Genomic DNA, 6,914 nt, shown 5'->3' with positions numbered 1-6,914 from the left:
TAAATACAGCAGAAGATGCTCGAAAACGTTTAACTTCTTGAACAATAGTTTAATGTAGACCAAAGGATCATTAATTAATCAAAGATATACTAATATTTTTATTTAATAATAATAATAATAACTCTACGAAATTGCAAGCTGAATCCTGATATTTTACATATATTTCAGTTCCTTTAATCTTTGTTATAAAAATCATATGAGGCTAATTTTTTTAAATTTTGTTTAATGTACGGAAAAAATGATATAGCGATTTTAATAATTTTTATATGAGGAAAAAATTAATAAATAATGTAAATAAATAATTATATTATATTTTCTATTTTTCCTGAAACAGTTAAAGACATTCTTAATATGGAAATCTACAGAATAAGTACAAGGGTCCAGTTAAATGAACTCAAAATTTGCATAGTTAATTTTACGCTATAAAAATTAACCGGATTTACGATTATACACTGAGCATGCGCATATACAGACATTTCTATTTTTCGTAGAAAAATTTAATTATTACCTTAATACAGAGATGCTGTGAATATAAATTTATGTAATGCAAAAGTAAGTTTATTTCATATGCTAATTTAGAGGCTTTCTTAATATGTTTCATTATAAAGAAAAAAAAAGCGTTGCAATTCTTGTTCACTGACCAATGGCAAAGCAGACGCTTTCTACTTCCGGTTGTGGCGGGATATTTGTGAAGTCAGCACTCAGCAATGGCGGTCGAAAAGAATGGTAAAGTCGCAAAGAATACTGTTTGTTCGTGGATTGGCGTTTGTGACAGAATCCATCGAAGTTACTAATTATTTGAAGAAAGTAAGTGAATATTTTATATTTTCAGTGTTTAATACTCGTACTTTTTTCACCTATATAAAATTTTATAAATAGCGTCTGTGTAGGAAATGTGATTTTTCTTTTGTGTACGTGCCTAATGATTCATTTTCAGGATTTGGTACTGTTAAATTTTGCACTAGTCTGTTTCTTACTGTTTGTGTCACTCCTTTTTGTATGTGTCTCACCTTTTTATAGTTATATTATTTTTACTCAAACGTTTTAATATTTATCTTAAAGCATACTGTAATTAAGCAGGAAATAGCTTTTAATGGAAAAAGAAAGGCAATATTAACATGACTAATTGTTCAGAAATCTATTATGGAAATGTTATCTACCTTATGCCAAAAAATAAAGCATGTAACTTTCATTTATTTATGAAATTCAAAATTTTTTATTTGCTTAGTGTTTTCCCTAAAAATAATTTAATTTCTTATTTTTGAATTTAGTTTTATAAATTTGCTTTAATATATAATCTTTAACTCAAAGATATTGTGCTATTAAAAAAGGAAACTTTATGCCATAGAAACGCAGGTACTTTGTTCCAAATCTGTGTTAATTTTTTTTTTATATATATATATACTGAATTTTTATGCACTAGTAATTACTGAAATACGTATATCCTTTCATGAATAATAAGTAAGTCCTAAGTCCTTTCATGAATGCATTTCTTTTTTGTTTGTTTGATTTTGTTGTTTTAAAAGATCTGCCATAGTTAAAGAAAGAAAATAAAGTAAGAATGCTTTACTTTCAGTTTTGAATAAATTTATTACTATTTACTGCAGCTTCAAGTTTCTCTAAACATAATTTTCGAAGTCAAAACTTGATAGTTATGTTGATTATTAGACTTGCATGAAAAAATTTATTGAAAATTAGTATTTGATCTAAAATACCTTAAATTATTTGAATTATATTTTACTAAATCATGTATTTTGATATAACTAGATAGTTAAAAAAATTTAAATTGTAAATGTGCAGAAATGCTTATATAAAACCAAGAAATTGTTTATATTTTTGTTGCTTTTTCCCTTGTAAATTAATTATATATATTTATATTACAGTCTGGGGAGTCAGCACCCTGCTGAATTGTAGTAAACGAGATGTCCAATCTACTAGACCATCAAAGATGCAGATTTGGATTTTCTATTTCATAGTTATTGAAATCATAATGGTATGTTTGTTTAAATTAGTACTGTTTATGAATGTGATAAAAATAAATTCTGATAAGATAAGAAATTATTTATTTTCTGTTAATTATGAACTGTAAATAATGTAACCAATTTTCTTCATAGTATATTTACTAAACTTTTTATATATATATATATATATATATATATATATATATATAAAAGGGAGGTAGTCTTATTTATATAATTCTTGCAGAGATACCAAGAAATAAAACATTTCAGGAATTTTCACTCAGTATATCTTGATGTGTAAAATCGTGTTGTTCAATGCCATATTACTTTTTCACAGGAAAGTAATTTTATTGATCTAACATATGCATAAATCAAACTTTTTTAAGAATGATTACAGTTTCTAAGCTAACTTAAAATTTTCAGATTTAGAAAATATATGTTTAATGTAGCATTAGTTTTCCATGGAATAGAAAAGGTTTTCAAAATGTTCAGTTGTTAGAGGGAAATAATATAAATGAGATTGTCCTGATACAGTTTCAGCTGGAAATGAAACTGAATTTTCGGATAGTGAAGATTTCATTTAAGAATTCTGATAAAACTGATTAATGTAAATCCTCTGCATTTAAAAATTCTAATAAAACTGATTAATGTAAATCCTCTGCATTTAAGAATTCTAATAAAACTGATTAATGTAAATCCTCTGCATTTAAGAATTCTAATGAAACTGAATAATGTAAATCCTGTGATTCATGTAGGTATTCTTCTGTTATCAGGAGATTCAGAAATGTGTGTTTATATGCATGCATTTTTAAATTTAGGTGCTCGTGTGTGCATGTGTATATTCTTTATATATGTATGTGTATATGCGCATACATGCATATACACATGCTTACATATCTACAGTGGAACCCCGAGATACGAGTTTAATTCGTTCCAGCATTCAACTGGTATAGCGAATTTCTCGTATCTAGAAACAAGCTTCCCCATTGAAAATAATAGAAATTCAGTTAACCCGTTCCACACCCCAAAAAATATCAACATTTTAATATCAAGTCAATTTTTCCTAATAAATAACACTGGTAAATAATATAACAATAGTTTAACCTTGTTGCCAACATTTTAACTCATTCTCATTAATCCACACCAACAACAGCTTCTCAACATCTAGGAATACTTTTATGGTGCTTGGAAGCAACGATAATTCCTTTGGCTACATCAGGTTTCTTAATTTCTTCCTGCTTCTTCAGAATAGTATAGATTTTCGATGTTGAAAGGCCACAAGTCTTCGCCAATTCCGTCACCATGCTTATGTTTATCTACGATTTCTTTCTTGATATCGACGGCCATGGCCTCCTTATTTTTCTTTGCAGCACTATCTGAGGCAACAATCTTCTTGCGAGGCATCTTGAAATAATTATTTTCACGTTAAATGTCAAAACAATTAACTTGCAAGTGCACAAACGCGTATATAAAAGAACACTGAGTGATCTGACGAGGGGATTCCCCGAGTTGAGCCGGATAGGGAAATGGCGCCACCCATACCAACAGCCTGGCTCATTGCTCATTACTCGAATTAATCTCGTATTTTGCTCATACTTTCCTCGTATCTCGAGGTTTCATTGTACATTTCTGAATCCCGTCCTAATAAGGGAGGAGTACCTTTGCCAGTATTGCAACAGAGCTAGAATGAATTATTGTGTTAAATATGTGCAAATTGCATGCTTAAAGTACTGTTATTTTCTAAAAATATTATGTATGTCTATTTTTTACAAGAAGAAAAAATAGCTAAAAGCTGTTAATTTACTCGGATTTATTAGTCCAAAGGGGCTTTGTCCCTAAAGAACTATTGTTTTTGTTTTGCATTGGTTCACTATAAATATCTGTTTCACTTTTCAAACTGTTCCTACCAAATGTTAGAGTCCTTAGTGTGGGATTAATACTCTCTATCTTAGTGCCTTCTATAACCTATGTTAGGGTTAACCTGTATAACCTACAAGGATTGCCAGTTTAGGAGAGATATCTAGGTAGTCATCATAATACGTACCTTATTTTTTATTATTTTTAAATTAAATTGAAAGTAATAAACTAGTTTTCAAGAATGGAGTTAAACTAGATTTGCATTCAACTCTGGTTTATTGTATTAATGATGTTTTGCTGTAACAAATATGAATTTTTTGTTTTAAGTATAATAATTTAAAATGTTTTTTCTAGAGAATGAAGTACTGCCACTAAGGTAAAGGTGCTAACTTGCAAGGTAATTTTCTATTCTACATTAACTCAATCTTTGTCCTGTTACAGATATATTGGCAGAAATAATGAAAACCTGACATTCAAAAAGAAAAATAATAATGTTGAATGTAGTATATTAGATGGTTAACTGAGGTTTGGCAACTCATTAATAATCTTACACATATTGAGTACGAATAACTTTGACAATTACCGGTATTTTCAATAGTATAAAATTAGGCAAGAAAGCAGTTTTAGCTTAGCACCGATTTTAAATACAACTCTCTTACCAATGTTGGTTTGACGAAGGTAAAATATAATTGAATTTAATAAGTTGGAAATACTGTCTGTCTTTCCATGAGTTAAAAAATAATTTCAAATAAAATTTCTTTTTTTCAGTTTTTCATGTTATTTGTTTAATGTTATTGTAATCTGATTTATCATATTTAGTCACATATTCCATCCCTCTTTGCAATATAGTATATAATTCAAAGGACTTATCAGTTTCAGCAATATTTTTTTTTACCAGTATACATTTTTACCATAATTCTGTTTCTAAATCATATCCTGAAAAATTAAGGAGTAAAGTACACAAAAAAGGAAAATATGCAAGTAAATAATGGCATTTAGTGTTGTTTATGTGTCTAATATTTGTACTAGATTGTAAAAGTTATATAATTCTATTAGCTTTTTTAAATTATTCTTTTTGAAATTCAGGTGCTTCTTTGCACCCAAATGGTTAAAGCCCTAGTGTGACTTTGGTACTTTGATCTAACTTCTGTTCCTAATAAATAATCCAGCTGCATACAGTTTACTCAATTTCTGCCATCAATTCAATTTCTCTTGTGTTAGGTAAACAATATTAGCTTTTTTTAAATATATCTTTTACAACTATTCCATCAGGTAGATTTCTTTCATATTTTGCCTTAATTGAGTCATCCTGCTAATTAAGAATTTATTAAAGTTAATATGTTAAGTTTTTGTGTGTATAATTCATTTTAAGTATGTGCAAGCAAATGCATACAGTAACAGTTACGTAGAATTATGTTTTGGGTATCAAATTCAGAAAATTTGGAGCTGTTTTTAGAAGATTTATTAATGATTTATACTATATTAATATTGGTAAAAAAATTCTGTGGCTTTTATATGAGAGTATATATTTTAAAATAGCTGCATGATATGGTAGAGGTAAAAAGCTTCATGTGGATCATAAATTAATATTATGTGGCAATTTTTCATTTATTTAATAAAGAAAATATTCAAGCCACAATTAAAATTTTTTCACTGGATTATTTGCATACAAAGTTTGCAGGAAATATTTCCTGCAACAGAAGTGACAACTTTTATTTTGCCAAGACAGGAAATTTAGTTAGTGAAAGCAGTAACCCTATTTTGAGATGTTAAACAGGAAGGCAAATTTTTGAATTTAAATTGATTTTTGAAGGAAGACTTAGTCTTACTATCATTCTACGTGGCTCTTAACTTTTTTATGGTATTTATAATTTTATTGTTATTCAGCATTCTGTTTGCTTAGAATGCACATGAATGTAGACTTGAAATATTTTATATTGCAAACTGAGATGCCATTGTTATCATAATTAAAGATTTTTGCTCTGATTTTGGAGGAATTTACTGATAATACTTTTGATTGTGTATTGGTTTCTGGTTTATTGAAATGTGTAAAATAGCCTGTTAATGCATATATGTATATAGTGTTGTGATTAGTTTTCTGCTTACTCTTTATTTAAGAAAACGTTATCTGTAAGAAAGCGAATATTCTTTACTATATGTAGGAGTAAAATTGAAAAGGCTAATGCAATATAATTAATACAAAATTAAGTTTTTTCTCATGTACTTAAATACAAACATAGCCATTAAAGACTTTCTCAACCTTGCAGTTCTAAACAAATCTTAAGTATTTTTCACTTGAAATTATAGGCATTGTGTAAGGTATATAATTGAAGCTTACTGTGTGATAGTGTGAAATTAAATTTTTAATTACTGAAATGTAAATTTTTAAATATGAAATACTCAGTGCATTTTATATGCATCTTTTAATACTTTAACTATATTTAAAAACTGAAAACATCTGAAGTGTGAAATTATTACAAATTCTTCTTTTTCTTGTTTAGGAGCTGTTCTCAAAACATTGGGTGACAAAGAATTCACTTTTACAAAAATCGAGCAGGATATTAAAGACAGCGAACTATAGAACAAATATGGCGAAGCTGCATGAAGTCTATGTTGAATTTTATTATTGAAAAAAATATGTTCTTCAGATTTAATGTTAGTTTTTATTGTTTAACAGTAATTGCAGTTTTTGAATACCTGTAAAATAAACCGAATTCTTAAATTAATTTCATGTGTATTTCTTTTGCAAGTATTACAGTTCATAATACTTCAAACAACTTGAAATTTTATACTTGTTAATTTATGTGGGATATGTTCATAATAATTTTAAATAACTCATTGTCATCATATGAGCATAATCTAAAATGCACAGCGTTTGACAACAAATTAATAAAAAATTAGCCAACTTCTAATTGCTTTCTTTTGTCCAGTTGCCTCTTTTTAAATCATTTAATACCATAAAGCTATTTGATGAAAAAAATAATTGGTATGTCCACATCAACATGCACATTTATAATGATGTTATAGAAAAAGTCACATGAGATAAATATTAAAAAATTCAATATTCCTAAACAAATTAACTTTTTGAAATTTTAT

The 6,914-nt window shown here is 27.6% G+C and overlaps 1 long non-coding RNA gene across 1 annotated transcript; it reads left to right on the top strand.

Moving 5' to 3' along the window:
* Positions 1-677: 677 nt before the first annotated feature.
* Positions 678-6,544, top strand: LOC146995625 (uncharacterized). The gene is made up of 4 exons (XR_015042468.1): positions 678-807; positions 1,884-1,993; positions 4,173-4,215; positions 6,320-6,544. It is a non-coding gene; the product is annotated as an uncharacterized LOC146995625 (long non-coding RNA).
* Positions 6,545-6,914: the final 370 nt, after the last annotated feature.

This window comes from Stegodyphus dumicola, chromosome 8 (genome assembly GCF_044657685.1).
Source record: "Stegodyphus dumicola isolate Sdum_Otavi_A_Nest chromosome 8, ASM4465768v1".
In the NCBI taxonomy this organism is placed as follows: Eukaryota; Metazoa; Arthropoda; class Arachnida; order Araneae; family Eresidae; genus Stegodyphus; species Stegodyphus dumicola.
The sequence above is the reverse complement of the archived record's forward strand: the minus strand, read 5'-3'. Positions and strand labels throughout refer to the sequence as shown.